Below are 18,374 nucleotides of genomic sequence, written 5' to 3'. Positions count from 1 at the left end.
GGTACTGGTGGGCTGGGCCACATATTTGAATAGCAATCAGGAGGAGCAAGTACATCGCCAGGATGATGTAAATTTGCAGCTCAGTATGCAAGGCTTTCGGTACAGAATAGAGGAGGACGTTTAGTGGTTGGTGGCTGTGGTACATTGGTACAAATTCTGTGAATGACTAGATAGTAAAATAGCCAGGGACACTGAAGGTAAGAAATTAGGTACATTGGTAGCAATGAGTGTGTGTTTACCTACTTTCCGAGGTGCATAAAAGTTGTAAGAGTGACTTCTTCAATAAATCTGCACAAGATGCTGCAGGATGGGACAGGGGTCTGTGCCCTCAAGGCAACTGATGGTACATCATATCAGAATTGATGTGTAGCATGACTAGAGGGATCCTAGAACTACAACAGCAGAATTAGGATGCACGCAAATAGGGGTCCGCTTCCTTCCAATCTCTTTCTGCCTCCTCTTTCTGCCTCTTCTTGCAGTCTTGGCTTTATCTTTGTATTTGTATTTGTTTATTATTTATATCGTGCATCAAACCCTGAGGTAACAGGGCGCTTGAAAAACGTAAGGCAGGCATATTACAATCCAGTGTAGACAGCAAGGGGGACCCTGATTACAGGTGGGTCATTAGAAGATAATATACAGTAGTATGACAAACAAAAGATGAGCAGAAGCATAAATAGACAATGGCCAGTTAGTATGGTGGAGGCCTGTTAGTGATTAGACTTGTTGCTCAGCCAAGTTTTTATACTGGCTTTAAAGGTGAGGAAGGAGGGTTCCTGTCTGAGAGGGATGGTAATAGAGTTCCAACGTTTGGCAGCTTGGACCAGGAAGCTGGCTCCTCCGGCTGTTTTTAGATTGAAAGTTGGTACCAGCAAGTTGTGGGCGTGAGATTATATGGTGGTGTGAGTGGGTTGGTGTATACAAATTTTGTCTACCAGGTATTTCGGGGCTGAGTTTGTAAGGCATGTGTGTGTGATGGCCAGGGTGCGTAATGTGATTCCGTCACGGATGTGTAGCCTGTTGGCGTTCTATCTGTGAGAGGAAATATGACAAGATCTGGGAAGGTTGAGTGCTGCTCTCAGAGAGTTATTTTGGAGTACCTGGAGTTTATTTAGTTTATGTTCAGACAAACCCAGGAATAATGTGTTGCAGTAATCTACTTTAATCCCCTTCTTTCGACATACATTTCCAAACTTGCATCTACCAGGTGATTCCAACACTTTAATATCTGCACCATCTGAACATCCTGAATTAATATGCAATGCTTTTATTTTATCCATGTTCCCCTTCATCTTCCTCCTACTACTCTCATGCTCCTTACCTCGCTTGTCTTCACTTGCTCCATTTTCTTGTTGGTCTCTGCTTCTGTATTTTGTGAATTGTGTTCGAAGGTCTTCACACAGCCTTACTAAACTATACATTTGTTCGCTGATCACCCTGTATGCACCAACCTGTCCCCTCCTCAGTAACACTTCTCAGTTTTCCCCACCTCTCTTCAATCCCATGCCCAGTGTACCTCTCTCTATGTCCATTCTTTCACTTTCCTTCTCCCCTTCGCTGGAAATCACTTCCACTTCTTATTCAAACTACTTCCCACTATGTTTTCCGCGCTCTTCGGAGCATTTACTTTCCTCTCACCCAATTGCAAAACTATGGGTTTCTAAAGCTACAATGTATTGGCATTTTATCACATTCCTTTGTTGTACTGCAAGTTACTATTGTACAGTGCTTTGGTAAAAGTAGTATATAAGGCCAATAAAATGAAATCAAGTGATATGTAGGGTAAAAGCTATTGAACAGCATAACGCAATCACAATATTTATATTTACTGAACAGTCAGGATATTACTTCTAACAGAAGTGACGTATATGAGTGGAATCACACAGCGGACAGCAGGGACCAAGAAGCATGCCAAGACCACATACTTCAATCACTGGATTTTGGACAGTATGTGCAATGGCATAACAAAAAAGGTAATTGGGAAACTTCCCATAAAAATCAACGGGTAGTAAGTATAACAAGACTGTCAGGATGGTTGTTTTGAGTGGAATGTCCCTCCCACCCAATGCAAGCGAGGTCCCAATCAGCTTGCGTCTTAAAAGTCTCATCACTTAGAGCTCCTGATCGGTTGTGCTACCACCCTCTGCTCTAGCACTGCTGACCCGCAAGGTTCTTGAACCCTTTTTGTTTGGTTCTAGTTGCAGGCTTTCTGGTGTCCCATACTACTGGACTACAGTGGTATCCAATGTTCTTGAGTGGCTGGGCCATTGGTGCACCTGGCAGAGAGAAAAAGATTAGCAATGTGGAGTAGGATGACCAAACCCCAGAGGCCATGACTCCCTCTCTACATACTCTACCTTACTCAGACACTTTCCTCCTCCCACCGTCTGGGTCTGCCTTGGACTGATCTGGGCCACCAGAATATGGGTGCTCTGGCCGTCTATGCCCTGCTCTTCCACACTGATACTCTGTCTTTTTTTGCCTCACCATACTCCACCTCTAAATCACTATCCCCAGATGATACTATGGGTTCTGTCTCACACCCGTACTCAGGTGTTCTTTACTTTTCTCTTCCTTTGAACCCTGACTGCTGTGCTTATGCCACTTCATCGGATCAATGTCTACTCTTTCTGGTCCCCTAATTGCTTCTGGCTCTGATGTTGTGGCCTTGTTTCCGTAACTGCTTCCACATCCACCACCTTCCTCTCCACCTGGGTTAGTGCACCTGCTTCCCTTCCACTCTTGTTTGAACAACATTCTCTCACAGTATTCCTGGTATTACCTCCTCCTTCCTTTCCACTTCTGCTATTCTCTTTTCTGTCCAATGAGCTCCTTTCCTTTTCTGATGGCATCGCCACTTTCCTCTCCACTCCAGGTGTGGCCTCCTTCCTTTTCGTTCCCACCTCGTTGCAACTGTCCAGATGTTACTTCGCCAGCCATCAACAAAAAGCAATTTGTACTAGCAAACCGCACTCCTAGACTGGGCTGCCTGGCTTCATCCATCTTGGTGGGACTTGCTCTAACTATTTGCAGGTGTGGCTGACAATAGTTGAGGGTATAGCATTGGCTGTGGGTCACACTTTAAGAAATGCTCACAAAATGGTTATCTGCTCCATAGCCCTCCATCATCATCTAAAGCGCATCTTGATTCTACCCCTCTGATAAGCATCACCATTTTTAAGATAGCCAATGCGCTTGCTAGTTGTATTGTAGCTAGAGCTAGAAGCTTGTTGGTCGGAGACACCCTCCCTCTTGGAGAGGTACTACACCAGGTCGTACAAAGCAGCCTCTGCTGCATGGACAGGATACTGCAGAGTGGAAGAAGCAGTGGTTTCGGAGGCCTTCATGAAACATCTAACATGGCCGCCACTGTGCCTCAGTGCACACCAGGTTCCTAGGCTGCCCTGGGCCAGCAGCACCATAATTGGCTTGTGAACTAGCTTGAAGCAGCCAACCCCCTGCGCCAGCACGTGAAGCCAGCCCCCACAGAAGGGCAACACACAAGGCCTCTACCAGCAGTCTCTGCCGGTCTCAGCCGTGTTGAGCGCGAAGCTACACATGCTGCGCATAAGGTACTGAACTTCGCAAGTATTACTGGACTCGAGAGTACGGCCTGCATAGACTGTAAAATTGCACAAAACTGCTAAATTATTTATAATGTGACTGTATCCCCACATGCTCCCATACCATGTCCTCCTGCGATTGCTCAATTAACTGCTAGCAATGTTCTGAAAACCGCATTAAGGAATGCAGAGTATCCCCGTTATGCACAGGAAGCATTCACTAAGCCCGGAATGCAAATCACACTTAAGGATAGCGTGTCCAGTCCTAAAAATAGCACGATAATTACTTCTATAGTCAATAGCCTTGCAACTCATGAAAATAATGCTGATTTTATTCAATACGTAACAGTGTCCTGCCACCCATATATGCCTCTGCCCCCGTCAAGCACCGTTCTACAACCAGCTACAGACTATGCAGGGTATCCACGCATTGCTTTGCCAGCATTCTCAATGCTAGAAAGTGTACAGTTTCGGCAACAGCAGGAATAGATAAAAGCACAGACCGAGCTCCCATGGCAAGCACTGCCTTCTCCACATCCCAAACTCCCCTTCTCGCTACTCACCATGTAGGCACGTCCATCTCAGAAGAACAACCCGGCACCCAAGTCTCGCTTCGGGAACCACATCTCCACAATCCTCGTCCTGTGCTCATACGATGCTTCAGAACATCACTGCCATAACAAAAAGAACCACACTGGCACCCAGCCTCCGGTCTGCTAATCAATCTACACCCCCTCCAGCAGCTCATTGCCTCCCCAAGACAGTGGTGTCACTTCCCTATGAAGGACGCTCACTCGTAACTGTTAGCCGGGCATGGGGTGCAGTCAAAGGGCAACACTGCATACAGCAGAAGCAGTCCCTTCTAGCTTGTACTATCTCCAGCAGTCACTTCATATATCCCGCGAAAAACCCTCCCTCGCAGTAAGCTTGATCTTTCGACCTCAACAGCCAGCAACTCTGCGTTTAGGAACCCGGGACTATGCTCCCGTTTCACCAGCACTCCCTTAATGACAGTACCTCAGAAAATGACGAGGAATTCGCTTCGATTGCACACGAGTACCACCAGATTGCCCTCAAGCTACTTCCTTTCACCAAGCACTAAGCCCCTTGCACACAAGGGCAAGTACAACACCAGCCACCTCCCTCAACACAGATTATGAGAATCATTGTCCGGCGCAATTAACCCCCAGCTGCCCAGGTCCCGCTCTCAACTCGGGTCCAAGAATTCTGAAAGGATTCTATTAAGAACTCATCACACCGCCATCTCACCTCCACTGGCTCCCTGAAGGCCAGCCCCAAGCCCTTCCACTCAATGCCATGCTTTCTAATGACCGCTCAATCACACCACCCACATCAACCATAATCTTGCACATAACACTTGAAAGGAGGGAGCCAGACTTCAAAGAGCCTACCTAGCAAACATCAGCCAAGACACCAGCGACCTGTCCCCCCGCCCCCACCTCCTCGCCAAACCACTACCACTCAGGAATCGCACCAAAGGACACTCCCCACCACCACACTCATCCAGTCTCTCCTGATCTGCGCCCTCATCAACGCTCGCTCTTTGCTCGTCCATGCATTGGACATTAACAACCTGATCACCAAACACAACCTCAACGCCTTGGCTATCTCAGAAACTTTGCTTCATGAGGCATGTGGCCCAGCCCTAGTCCTAGCTATCCCCCCCCCCAGGGGTACACCATCTTCCGGAATGACAGACCCTCCCCTAGCGGAGGTGGCGTCCTCCGATAGCCAGAGAATCCCTTCCCTTCCCTTCAGACGGTGTAACGCATCCATCAATGGGGACACTAACCTTCTATCACAACTCCTCCAGGCTGGGCGGATCCTCCTTCTCCGTCCAAGCGCCAATCATCTGGAACTCCCTAACCTTACCCATTCTCAACACTGAAAACCACCTGAAATTCAGAAAGGCCCTAAAATCCAGGCTCTTCGCATAATATCTCCCTGGATCGTACCCCCTCAAAACCACACTGCCGAACCCAACATTCCCTTACACCAATTACAACAGAGGCCGGCAGCATTCGCATCGGCTCACCTGACAAACTTTCCTTACCTAACACGTTCCTTACCTAACAAATATACTAGGTAGCCAGCAGTTTCGATGTGGCACACCGCAATAAACTCACCCGCCATCAACCTCGCACCAGAGAGACCACAAACAATGACACCACGCCGTCCGAACTGGACAAAGATCGCTGGATGGCACTGGTCTCCAGCCGAACAACTTCACAGCCTACGGTACGGATACCTCACACCACCTCTGTGGAGACAGGCTGCAGGCACAGCCAAACATCCATGCACCGTAGAATGCAGCTATGGCATTGCTCATACAGTCTAGCAGCACATAAACACCTGACGTCCCTCAACACATCTGCCACTAGCATACAGCGACTACCAAAGAAATGAAATTCAGTATAGCTGGCCACACAGCGACTCTCTGAACAATAGCACTCTATTGCAAGCCACCAACAGCGCCCACCCACATACCTGACCTTTTTTGGGCTGCTTACTGGAACCTAGCCAGCCACCTAAATCCTAGTCCGGAGAAAATGCACATATGCATCTCCTAATCTAAAACTCTTAGAACGTCCAACACATTGACTACGGTCACTGAGAGCGTTCCTACCACAAAGAGCATTGAGGCCATACAAATGGGGAAAGAGTGCTATATAAATGAAAAAAAATACTTAAACTCTCACCATCACCCACTTGCACTATCACCCACTTGCACTATCACCCACTTGCACTATCACCCACTTGCACTATCACCCACTTGCACTATCACCCACTTGCACTATCACCCACTTGCACTATCACCCACTTGCACTATCACCCACTTGCACTATCACCATCCACCTGGACCCACTCAAAATTTCGAGTCAAATCTACTTCACATTCTCCAGGATAATTTAAAAGCTTCCTCTAAAATCATCTTGTCAGGAGACCTTAATCTATGCATTCATGACCAAAACAACCCACAAGCAACCTCGCTCTCCGACGCCCTTGACACCCTAAGTTTTTGTTAGCACATTACCAATCCCATCCACAGTAAAGGACGCACTCTAGTCTGGATTGCCAACCACAATTGTTATGTCTCCACCAGCACCAACAAACCATGTGCCTGGTCAGACCACCACATCATCCACTTCTCTGTCCCACTGCCCTCTAAACCCAAAACTACACCCAACTCCTACCCCCAGCTGTAACACAAAGCTCGCAGAAGATCACCAGAGACAACATCCTGCCCCTGCTCAACACCTCAGGCCTCCAGGCCCCATTTGAATCCAACCCCAACTCGTTAGTGGATAGCTTCACCTCCATCCTTTCTAATGCAGGGAACACCATAGCCCGCCTAGCTACTCACAAATCCAATACAGTGAGACATTCAAACTCATGGTTCACCCACAACCTTTTCGTATTGTGCACCCAAACGACAGGCCCAGCTAACTTGGCTAAAGGACCCCACTGACTCTGAAAAATGAGTTCATCAAAATATCCGGACTCTACAAATCTGCCATAATCACATCCAAATCAAAACTCCTACAATTCTAGAATCAGCAATGCCAACTCTTATCCAAAAGAAATCTTTACCATCTTCAGGGAACTTGAATCTCCTGCCCCAACCCCCACTAAAGACGTATCATGGTGCCCAGACATCGAGGCAGCATACTAGGAAAGATAGACACCCTGCACACAAAATCCTATCTCAACAAGCTACAAGCTACACTGAACAAAGACCCCATAGCTACTAGTATCAGTTGCACTCCTCCCACCTTCGCCCCCCCTCCACCACTCAGATTATCTTCAGAGGCCTCTCTGAAAGTGAGGTCCTATAGCTGATCAAAACCTGAAACCTTCCAAATGCAAAAGCGATCTATGCCCTGCCTCACTCATCAAAGATTGTGCTGACGTGCTAGTCCCCGTCATCAGAGCCATTATAAACGCATCATTCGCTAAAAGCACCGTTCCAGCTAGTCTCAAAGCAGCTTGGGTCCTCCCACTACTAATAAAAAACCTCACTAGACCCAGCCAACCATCTAACTATAGGCCAATTACCACTGTCCCCTTCCTACTAAATATCCTAGACAGTGCAGCCTACCTGCAAGTGCAGCAGTTCCTGGAGGACAACAAAATCCTAGGAATGCTTCAATCCGGCTTCCGCCCGGGGCACGGGACTGAATCCGCCCATCTCGACCTAAAGAATTAGCTGGCTGAAGGAACCTCTGCCCTGCTCCGCCTCCCAGACCCATCTGCGGCTTTCGATTTAGTTAACCACCAAATCTTCTGCCATCATCTCACCACTCATGCTAATTTCTGCCACTGCCTGGATTGCTTCCTTCTTGGAAGGGAGGGTCTTCTCAGAGATTGCAAACGCCTCGCCTTCTCCCATCACCTGTGGTGTACCTCAAGGGTCTTGCATGGCCCCAACCCTTTACAACAACTTTACCAGGCCACTTTTCAACATCCTAGACTCCCTCGGCATAGCTTAAACAAACTATGCCGACGAAACTCAAATCCTGATCCCACTCTCAGGCAACTACACAGATGACACGGCCTCCCTTAATGACATCTACTCTACAATACAGGCATGGATGGCAGCTTATCTTTGTCTCAACATCGACAAGACAGAAATCTTAATTATCTGCCCATCAAATGCTCTTATGTCTCTCAATATTCAAAACACGGCCTTCAAGATTGACAACTACCTAATTCCTGTCTCAACCTCTGTAAAGTAACCAGGAGTTTACCTCAACACTTCACTTACTATGTCTAGATAAGTAAGTGCCATTGCCTCTTCAGCAGCCTACGCCACAAAGGTCCTCAACTCAGCCAGACCGTTCCTCACAAAAAAATAAGTTACTCACTGTAGTGACTAACGTACTCTTAGTCGGCTTTCCTCTATACTGTATGAGTGTCTCTTCCAAGGGACGGGAGACAACCTTCTTCCTCTTTAAATTTAGAGGCGTGCGGGTGTGCGGCTCAGGAGCATGTGTTGCCCTAACTCCGCCCTCCGGCGCCACTCCTCAGTCCCCATTGACGCGTCGACAATAGATTGAACATTGCCTAATGACACCAGTATTATTAGGGAGGAGGATGGTGGGACGTATGGAGGAAAGGGGACTATGGACTAAGAGTACGTTAGTCACTACGGTGAGTAACTTATAATTACTCTTACGTCCCGTCCCCTTTCCTCCTTACTGTATGGGCGATTACAACTGAATGTAGCCCCAGGGTGGAGAGGAGACGCTTCTTAAGCAAATAGGTTCCTGAGAACCGCCTGTCCGAAAGCCGCATCCGAACAATAATGCTTGCAGAAAGCCGAGGGAGTGGCCCAACTGGCCACACTGCTTATGACTTACCAAGGGACATGTCGCGGGAATGCGATGGCCGTTGCCTTGACCCTTACTGCGTGGGCGTGCATGTTCGCCGGGAGCGGCTTGTGCTGGCCCTCGTATGCTTCTTTGATGGCCGAGACCATCCAGCGGGATATGGAGGCCCGATAGCCTGGGCTTGCGCCTCCAAAAGTGACAAACAGGACATCTGATTTGTGGAAGCCCTTGGTCCTGTCTTAGTCGAAGGATAGCTCAGGACTGCAGCAGGGCTTTACCGGGACGGGGTAGTTACAGCAGCCGTCGATCTCTCCGCTTCTCTTCGGTTCCTTGTAGTTCCAGTGGTGACTCTGACTTCTAGCCCAAGAGACCTGCCTTTTATGCGCAAAACCCCCATTCACACAGCCTGGCTGTCAATCACCCAGCAGGGGGGTTGTCCAGCCTGAACAACCACCTCAGCCAATCATGGCAAAGTGCGACTTGGGTTTCTTAGGATACCCTGTGCAGGGGGTGACTACACCCCTCCCTCACATTCAGCCCACCTAGACACCCAGGCGCCTGGTGGAGGGCTTCTGAGCAGAAGCACGCCAAAAGACGGTGAACAGAGAAGGCGAACCTAGTTTGCCACGCAAAGTAAAACACAAGAAGGACTTTAACAAAAAGAAATGGTGAATAAACCCAACCGGAGCCAAGAGAAAGACAATTTGGTCGAGCGGGTTTATGTTCGAGACTAATATAATAGCCAAAAACAATACCACGTTTATCTAATATAATCGCGGTAGAAAAGCTAGGGTAGATACCACTGCCACCAGCAAAGTCTAAATGTTAAAAGAGCGAAACAATGCTCTAAGAGGAACAGATAAAAAGTGATACGAATTAACCCTTTCCAGTACTCCATGGAAGATGGGGTGTACTGGATCTGTGGTAGATTGACTAAGTAAAGTTAATGGTAACCTTACCCTTTTCTAGGGGACTGGAGTCAGCCTCAGAAATGGAGTCGGAGGAAGCCTCAAAGACATCCCTGTGACACGGCACTGAAGGTGCTGTGTGACACACAAAAGAAGGGGGCTACTAAGTGGTGTACTTCAGAGTCCACAATCGCAAAACATAGAAATACACATGGCAAAACACAGGTAAGAGTGGGGGAAAAGCTCACACTCTTACCAATTGGAAATAAATAAACTCCAGAAGTCCCGCAAAGTTGCTGGGGGACTCACTAGATGGAACAAGTTACTTACCTGTAACTGTTGTTCTCCAGCATGGGTCTGGCATGGATTCACATGCTCATGAATATTCCCCGTCGTCAGGCTGGGAATCCTCGGTAAAGAAAAAACCAGTATCAGTTTCGTTTCTGATCTTTCTTTCGTAGTAATAACCAATCACTGGTCTCTGCGTCATACTGACCACAGCCAATGACTGCCCTCTACCTAAGCACCGCCTCTGGCAGCCATCTTCAGATTTGGAAGCACGTGAAGTGGCAGTATGACCAAGTGAAGAGCCGCAGAGGGGTAGGCGGGAGGGTTCGCATGTGAATCCATGCCAGACCCATGCTGGAGAACAACAGTTACAGGTAAGTAACTTGTTCCTTCTCCAGCATGGGGTCTGGCATGGATTCACATGCTCATGAATAAAGAATACATAGCAGTACACACATGCACAACCACGGGAGGTGGCAAAGGCTCAACATTAAGCATTGCATCAAACTCAACATTAAGCATCTTACCTCCTCACCAGGCTCACCTCAGGCGAACAGGTTGCGCAGCACTGCTTGGCCGACCCTGGACTCCTCCCTGGAATCCCGATCGACGCAGTAGAACTTCGTGAAGGTGTGCGTCGACCTCCACGTAGCAGCCCTGCATATGTCCAGCAGGGGCACACCAGAAAGGAACGCCGTGGTAGCTGCGATCGCTCTGGTGGAATGGGCTCTCGGACGGCCAGGCAGCGGTCGGTTTGCCAACCGATGACAGTACATGATACAGCCGGAGAGCCATCTGGAAATGGAAGCTTTCGAGAGAGCCTTCCCCTGATTGACAGGTCCAAAGTTCACAAAGAGTTGTGACGTCTTCCGAAAACACTTTGTGCAGTCCACGTAGAACTTCAGCGCTCTAGCCACATCCAGCGAGTGCAAAGTCCTCTCAGCCAGCGACGAAGGCGACGGGAAGAACACAGGCAACACCAAGGGTTCGTTGAGATGGAAGTCCGACGGTACCTTGGGCATGAAGGAGGGGTGCGTCCTGAGCACTACCCTCGTGTCGTGAAAAGTCAAGTACGGGGCCTTGCAGGAAAGGGCCTGGATCTCTCCCACCCGTCGTGCGGAGGTGATGGCCACAAAAAACGCTGTTTTCCACGACAGAAACTTCAACGGGGCCGAGTGCAGAGGTTCGAACGGAGGTCCCATAAGCTTGGTCAGCACCACGTTGAGCTCCCACGCCGGGGCGGGAGCCTTCACCGGCGGGAACGATCTGAACAGTCCCTTCATGAACTCTTTCACCAGACGATGAGACCACAAGGACGTCCGCCCCGTGGTTCTGGTGTATCGGGAGATCGCAGCAAGATGAATCTTGATGGACGCGTGTGCCAGACCAGCTTTGGCCAGCGTCAGCAGGTACGGCAGTACCTGGGGAGCCGTAATCCGTAGAGGGTTAATCTTCTGTGCGTGGCACCAGACAGAGAACCTCTTCCATTTGTGTCCGTAGCATTTAAGAGTCGAGGACGCCCTGGCCTTTGCAAGAACCTCTCTGCAGTCGGCCGGTATGTCGTATCCCCCAAACTCTAGCGCTGCAGGAGCCAGGCCTGCAAGTTCAGCGATTTTGGGTCGTGGTGGAGGATGGCGCCTCCTTCCCTGGAGAGTAGATCCGCGTCCACCGGCAGCTTGATTGGCGGGGACACTGACAAGTCCAGAAGGTCCGGGAACCATATCTGCCTCGGGCACGCAGGTGCGACGAGGATCATCCTGCACCGTGACCTCTTGAGCTGGTTGACGAGCCAGACTAGCAGTGGCAAAGGAGGGAACGCGTAGAGGAACAGGCCCTCCCAGGGGAACGAGAAAGCATCGCCCATGCTCCTCGCCTGGGGAAACCTGCTGGCGAACCTCCGGCACTTGGAGTTAGTCGCCGTCGCGAACAGGTCGATCTGGGGTGTGCCCCACCGTCGGAAGAGGCGATCCACTAGATCCTGCCGTAGTTCCCACTCGTGGCACGAGCGCAGCTCCCTGCTGAGTGAGTCGGCGATGGTGTTTTTTATCCCTGCCAGATGAAACGGCACCAGAAACATCCTTTGGGCGACGGCCCAATGCCACAGGTCCTGCGCCTCCTTGGACAGTGCTGGGGACCTGGTTCCGCCCTGTTTCCTGATGTAAAACATGGTGGTGGTGTTGTCGGTGAAGATCCTCACCACCTTGCCCTTGAGGGACGGAAGGAAGGAACTGAGGGCCCAGAACACTGCACGGAGCTCCAGGACGTTGATATGGAGGGACTTCTCCGTCGGGAGCCAAAGGCCTCTCGCGTGCAGATTTTCGGTGTGCGCTCCCCACCCTTCCAGGGAGGCATCCGTGGTCACTGTCTCCTGGTGGTCTAGGGTCTGGAAGTCCATGCCCGCCGTCAGATGCGCACGGGTACCCCACTACCGGATCGCTCGGCGGAAACTCTCGTCGAGTGTGATCCTCTCTTCGAAGCCGCCCGTCGTTTGGATCCAGCGCGCGTCCAGGAACTCGTGCAACGGGCGCATATGGGAATGAGGTAGATGCAAGAAGACATCATTCCGAGGAGGGACTTGATGGACCTCACCTTGGCCGCGTCGGAAACCAACATCCGCTGTACCTTGCCCAGGATGGACCTGGTCCTTTCCTCCGACGGGGAGGCCAGAAGGGACACTGTGTCGAGCTTCGCTCCCAGAAACAGTGCGTTTTGCGCGGGTACCAGGTGGGACTTGGCGTAGTTCACGGAGAATCCCAGGTCCGTGAGAAGTTGGACGGTCCTTGCCGTGTGCTCCACGGCGAGCTCCCTCGTCTTGGCTCGGATGAGCCAGTCGTCCAGGTAGGGGTAGACGTGGATCCCCTCGCGGCGCAGCTGCGCCGCCACCGGTGCAAGGCACTTGGTGAATACCCTGGGCGCCGACCGTAGTCCGAAGGGGAGGGCTTTGAACTGGTAGTGACGCCCTTGGACCACAAACCTGAGGAATTTTCGGTGCCCCTTTAGGATGGGAATATGGAAGTAGGCATCCTCCAAATCCAACGACGACAGGAAGTCTCCTTCCTCCAGCTGACCCAGGCCGTGCTGGAGGGTGACCAACCGGAACTTCTGCGCCTTGATGAACTTGTTCAGACGTCGCAGGTCTAGGATGGGGCGCCATCCTCCCTTCTTCACGAGGAAGTATCTCGAGTAAACTCCGGAGCCCCAAAGCCTCTTTGGGACGAGTTCGATGGCGCCCTTCCTGAGCATCGCCCTTACCTCCAGGAGAAGCTGAGGGACGTGAAGCTCTTTCCTGGCCACGGGGGGACGCGCGGGCACCTTCTTTGAAACTCGAGCGCGTGGCCCTGGGCTAAGGCGTCCAGCACCCAACCGTCGGTGGAGATGGACTCCCACACGCTGACGAAGCCCGCCAGCCGGCCTCCCACCGGGGTGCTTCGGTGGGGGCCCGACCCCACGGCCGGTTTAATCCTGTTTCGACGAGGCTTTGCCGCCTTGACCTCCTTGGCGACGACGGCGGGGTCCGCCAGACTTACCTCGTCCTCTGTAGGCCTCCTGAGACGACGAGCGGGCCGCTTGACGGTAGGTGGAGAAACCGCCGCCGGAACCTTGGGAGGCACCCTTGCCTCCGCTGCTCCGAAAGGGCGTCCGTCGTTGCTGCAGAACCCCTAGCGCACGGGCCGTCTCAGTGTCCGCTTTAATGGCCTGAAGGGAATCGTCCACTGTTTTCCCAAACAGGTTGTTCCCATCGAACGGCATGTCCAGGACTCTGGTCTGTACGTCTTGACGGAAGTCCGTAGCCTTGAGCCATCCACGCCGCCTAAGGCACACGCCGTTGCCCAACTGGCGAAACCCACTGTCGGCGATGTCCGTCGCAATAGTGATGGCGTGGTCCGACGCCACCTCACCTTCCTGTAGGATCTCCAGGGCATCCGCCCTCTTGTCGTTCGGTAGGAAGTCCAGCAGGGGAGCCAGTTGGTACCATAGCTCCCTGTCGTAGCGGGCCACGATAGCCAAGGCGTTGGCCGCTTTAATCGTCGTCGCTGCAGACGAGATGACCCTGCGTCCCATAGCGTCCAATTTCTTTCCCTCGCCGTCCGATGGGGAAGTCGATGTGGAGGCCGCACCCCCCCCCCACGGAGACGACGGAGTCCAGGGTAAGCTGCGCCCGGAGGCACAGGGGGGCCGCGTCCGGGACCCGGTACTTCTTCTCGTACCGGTCTCTTCTAGCTGGCGTCGTGGAAGGGTTCTTGAGGAGGGCGAGGCCCTCATCCCAAATGTCGTCCAGTAGAGGCACCGCGAGGACCGTCTTCCTCTTGGCCTCGCGCCGTTGATAAAGGAATACTTCCTTTTTCTTCTCCTCAGGGCAGAGTTGGAAAAGCTTGGATGCCCTGGCGATCACGGAGTGGAACGATCCAATCTCGTCGGGCGGAGAAGCCCTGGTGGGAGGTGACGACGGTAGATCCTCATCGTATACCTCGTCGTCCGTGCCCGTCGCTGCCGTGTCAGTCCCCGTATCATCCCCTCGGGTGGACGGGGAGGAGGGCTGGATGGGGCGCAACGGCTGAAAAGGAGGTGGAGGGTGAATCCTTCTTTTCTTGGGCGGGGGAACACCAGAAGATCCCGGTTCAGGATCCCCCGACGGGAGAGGTTCCTCCGTCGGCAACGGTAGTCTCGTCCTCATCTCCGAGCATAAGGACTGTATAGCCAACAAAATGGCCGCCGAGTTGTCTTGCGGCGCTGGCAGAGGGGAATCCGACGGGCGATCAGTGGCCCCGTCGGCACCCTCGACGATGTCGTTGTCACCTGCGTCGGGATCCATCCCGACGGGCCGATCTTCTTCCACGCCAAGGCCCTGGCTTAAGACCTCGATCAGCTCTTCCTCCGAGGTTGAAGCCGAATCTACGACGACGCCCTGCCCCCCCTTTTTCTTCCCCGCCGGGGATTTCACGGGGGTCCTATCGATGGGTACAAAAGAGGACTCCCTCCGAGGTGGCAGGGAGACTGAGCCCCGAGGTCGCCACCACTGGTGTAGCCTCCACAGGCTGAGCCAGGGCCGCCGTGACAGCTTCGATAGAGGGCTTGGCCGGATGGATTAAGGCCTTCACCACCTTAGGTGCGCTCACCGCCTTATCCTTGAGGGGGGGGACACTGCCTCGCTCCCCCTCCGATGGGGCCTTCGAGCTCGACCGGGGCCTCTCCAGGAGCTTCGCCGGGTGCTCGCCCTTCCTCTTACCCGACCCAGAGCGTTGGCTCGTGGCTGAAGGTGCCGGGGAGGGTGCGCCCTGCCTGGCGCCCGTAGAGCCCGACCGTTCGGCGCTCCCGGTGCCAGCGGACTCGCGGTGCTTGGCCTTGTGATGGACCCGCGTCGCCGGGGCGTCCTCAAAGGTCTTAGAAGACCGCTCGGATTTCTTCCTCTTCTTCTCGCCTGACGGGCTCTTCCCTTCCAGCCAGTTGGCGAGACGTTGATGGCGGTCCTTCATGGTCCGCTCCGACATATTGCCGCAAAACGCACAGTCCTTCTCCACGTGTGTCTTGTCCTCATGTAAGCAGTAGAGACAAAAGGAGTGTTCGTCCTCCTTAAAGACGTTCTGCAGCTGGCATCCAGGGCAGATCCTGAACAGCTTTCCGGGCGTCGAGCTTCCCTTCTCCTGGGCCATGTCCGGGCCTGAGAAGCTTCTGGAGTCCTCCAAAAGCGTAGCTCGACGAATTCTTCACCCTTGAGGGGCACAGACGAATCCGACACGGGTCCCCGTTGATCGGATGGAGAGTCGGTGGAGCTTGAGGCTCTTTTGACCGAAAAAAACGAAGTTTTTGAGAAAAAACGTGAAAAAATAGCACTAACACTCGAGAGCAATAGCACGAGGATCCCAACACATGAACGTGCGGTAAAAATCTGAAGATGGCTGCCAGAGGCGGTGCTTAGGTAGAGGGCAGTCATTGGCTGTGGTCAGTATGACGCAGAGACCAGTGATTGGTTATTACTACGAAAGACAGATCAGAAACGAAACTGATACTGGTTTTTTCTTTACCGAGGATTCCCAGCCTGACGACGGGGAATATTCATGAGCATGTGAATCCATGCCAGACCCCATGCTGGAGAAGAGGGAAATTTCCCATAAATGAGAATTCTCCTTAACACCTTGTTACCACCCATGTAGAAGACACAGATTCAATTCCTCATTAAGGGTGAACTGATTAAATTAATGACAACTACAACACCACAAAGGCATGGGGAAATAAAATAAAACCTTTTCATGAAGCAAGGGGAACACAGAGAGCCACACATACCATCTAACCAGGAGGCGCAAACCAGATAATCTGGAGCAGAGCACTTCTATAGGAGAGTTAATTGGAACTAATTGACTCAACTGCTATTTGGCCTAACCATTAGGGGATGACCTACCCTGAGAGGTAAAGATATAAGCACTACCAATGATGAAGCTGGACAGTTCAGTCAATCAGTAGTCGGCTAGTGCGAGAAAGGACTGAATAAAAGCAGAGCCTTCTCAGTTGCAATTTCTATCAGCTGGGGACTGGTTCACTGTCTCGCTGCTTAAGGGGAAAACAGTGGAGAAGATGCCTGAAACTTGAGAAAGCCCAGCTGAACTCAGAGGGGGAGAAGAGCCCCACACTCCTCTGATCCAGGAGCCCAGAGGAGGTGGAAGAAAGGCAGCCCATGCAAGCCTCTGGAAGGGGCTAGACAACCTAAAGTTCCCCAGTGAAAAAGAGACTGTGCAGCCCAACTACTCCTCGAGGGCAAGAGACGGGGAAGGTTGAGCCTGGTGTGAAGGAGTCATGTATAAGACTTAACCCATTTGTTCTACGTGAAGAGGAGAGTATTGGTGAGGCCAGTGTGAAGAAGTCATGTAGGAGACACATCCCCTTTGTTAACCGAAGAGAAAAGCTATCCCAAGAGAGGGCGTGAGAGTAAGGATACCCTGAGGAGGAACAAGAGTCAAGAGAGGGAGAGGGGAAGAGGCGAGAAGGGGTGAGCCTAGTGCGTAAGAGACTCTACCCCTTGCTCAATGTTAAGATACCCCAAGAGAAGGAGTGAGAATGAAGGTAACGCAAAAGAAGGGGATGAGAGTCGAGAGAAGGAGAGAGGTGAAGATACCCCAAAAGAGGGAAACAAGAATCAAGAGAGTGAAAACACCCTAGAACAGGGATGAAAGAGAAAAACGAGAGGGGAATACCCAGAGTGGAGTGAAAGTGTGTGAAGCCCTGGAGGGGAACAGAAATACCCTGGAGTGGGGTAAACTAATGAAAACAGCACCCTGAGGTATCAGTAGAAAGATGGAAATACCTCAAGTAAAATTTAATTTGGAACACAATTTGGAACATTTAGCCATTACGGTGGCACCTGAAGAACTTTATACCCAGGAGAGAAAACATGACACAGAAGCATCAGCAGTCAAACATCTTTCAGTTGTTTAACCCTTTTGGATGTGTGTGTGTTAGTTTTTCTATAACCGAGGTTGGCTAATATAGGATTTGTGCTAGGGACTTTATGTTTTGCATTCATCTTGACAAGAATATCCTTTCCTTGAACTTTTGAGTTTTGGAATAGGGAATATAGCTCTTAGAGTTCCTTTCATTATTTTAGTGTGTTATTTTCTTTGAAGATGGCAAAGAGGTCAAACTAATTCTAAAGGAATAGAATAAAAATCCATTAAAATGATGTTCCAGAGTCTGAGTCCTACATCTGGCCCGCCACGGAATACATTGCTCTTGCACTGACACACAGTCACACAAACAGACTTGACAGATATCCCTCTTGCACAAGCTGCTCTCTGAAAAACGTAAAAATGGGTGCAGTGCGATTTGACGACACCTCTCCAGTTCTAGGGTGCCTAAAATACCAGCACTCCCCTACACACAAACCATCTGGGGGAAGCATTTACAAATCGATGGGACAATAATTTCCTCTTTACGTTTGCACTTCTTCCACTAATTCCCAAGGCCCTGCACGCAGTAAGACTGCAGATCTGTAAACTGATCCTCATTGCATCTGTGTGGGCGAGACAGTACTGGTTCTCAGATAGGTTTTACCTTTCCAAGATGCAACCTATTGTGCTCCAGCCAACCTTTGGGATCCCCACCATTACCCTTTGTTCATCAACTTCAAAGCTTGGCTCCGGACTCTCTGGAGTTTGGACACAGACATGCCTCAAGACTACGTCCACCACCAGATGCTAAAATAAGAAGTGGAAAAAGTTCAGTTTTTGGCAAAGCAGCCAAGGCATTGATCTTCTCCGTTTTCAACCTTATCA

General features: G+C 51.2%; 1 protein-coding gene across 7 annotated transcripts in view; it reads right to left on the bottom strand.

Moving 5' to 3' along the window:
* Positions 1-18,374, bottom strand: part of PHF21A (PHD finger protein 21A) — a 2,009,174-nt gene that overhangs the window by 6,369 nt on the left and 1,984,431 nt on the right. The gene's annotated exons all lie outside the window — the stretch shown is intronic.

Source organism: Ambystoma mexicanum, chromosome 11 (genome assembly GCF_040938575.1).
Source record: "Ambystoma mexicanum isolate Mex_15411 chromosome 11, UKY_AmexF1_1, whole genome shotgun sequence".
In the NCBI taxonomy this organism is placed as follows: Eukaryota; Metazoa; Chordata; class Amphibia; order Caudata; family Ambystomatidae; genus Ambystoma; species Ambystoma mexicanum.
Note: the sequence above shows the minus strand (reverse complement) of the source record. Positions and strands in the feature narration are given on the sequence as shown.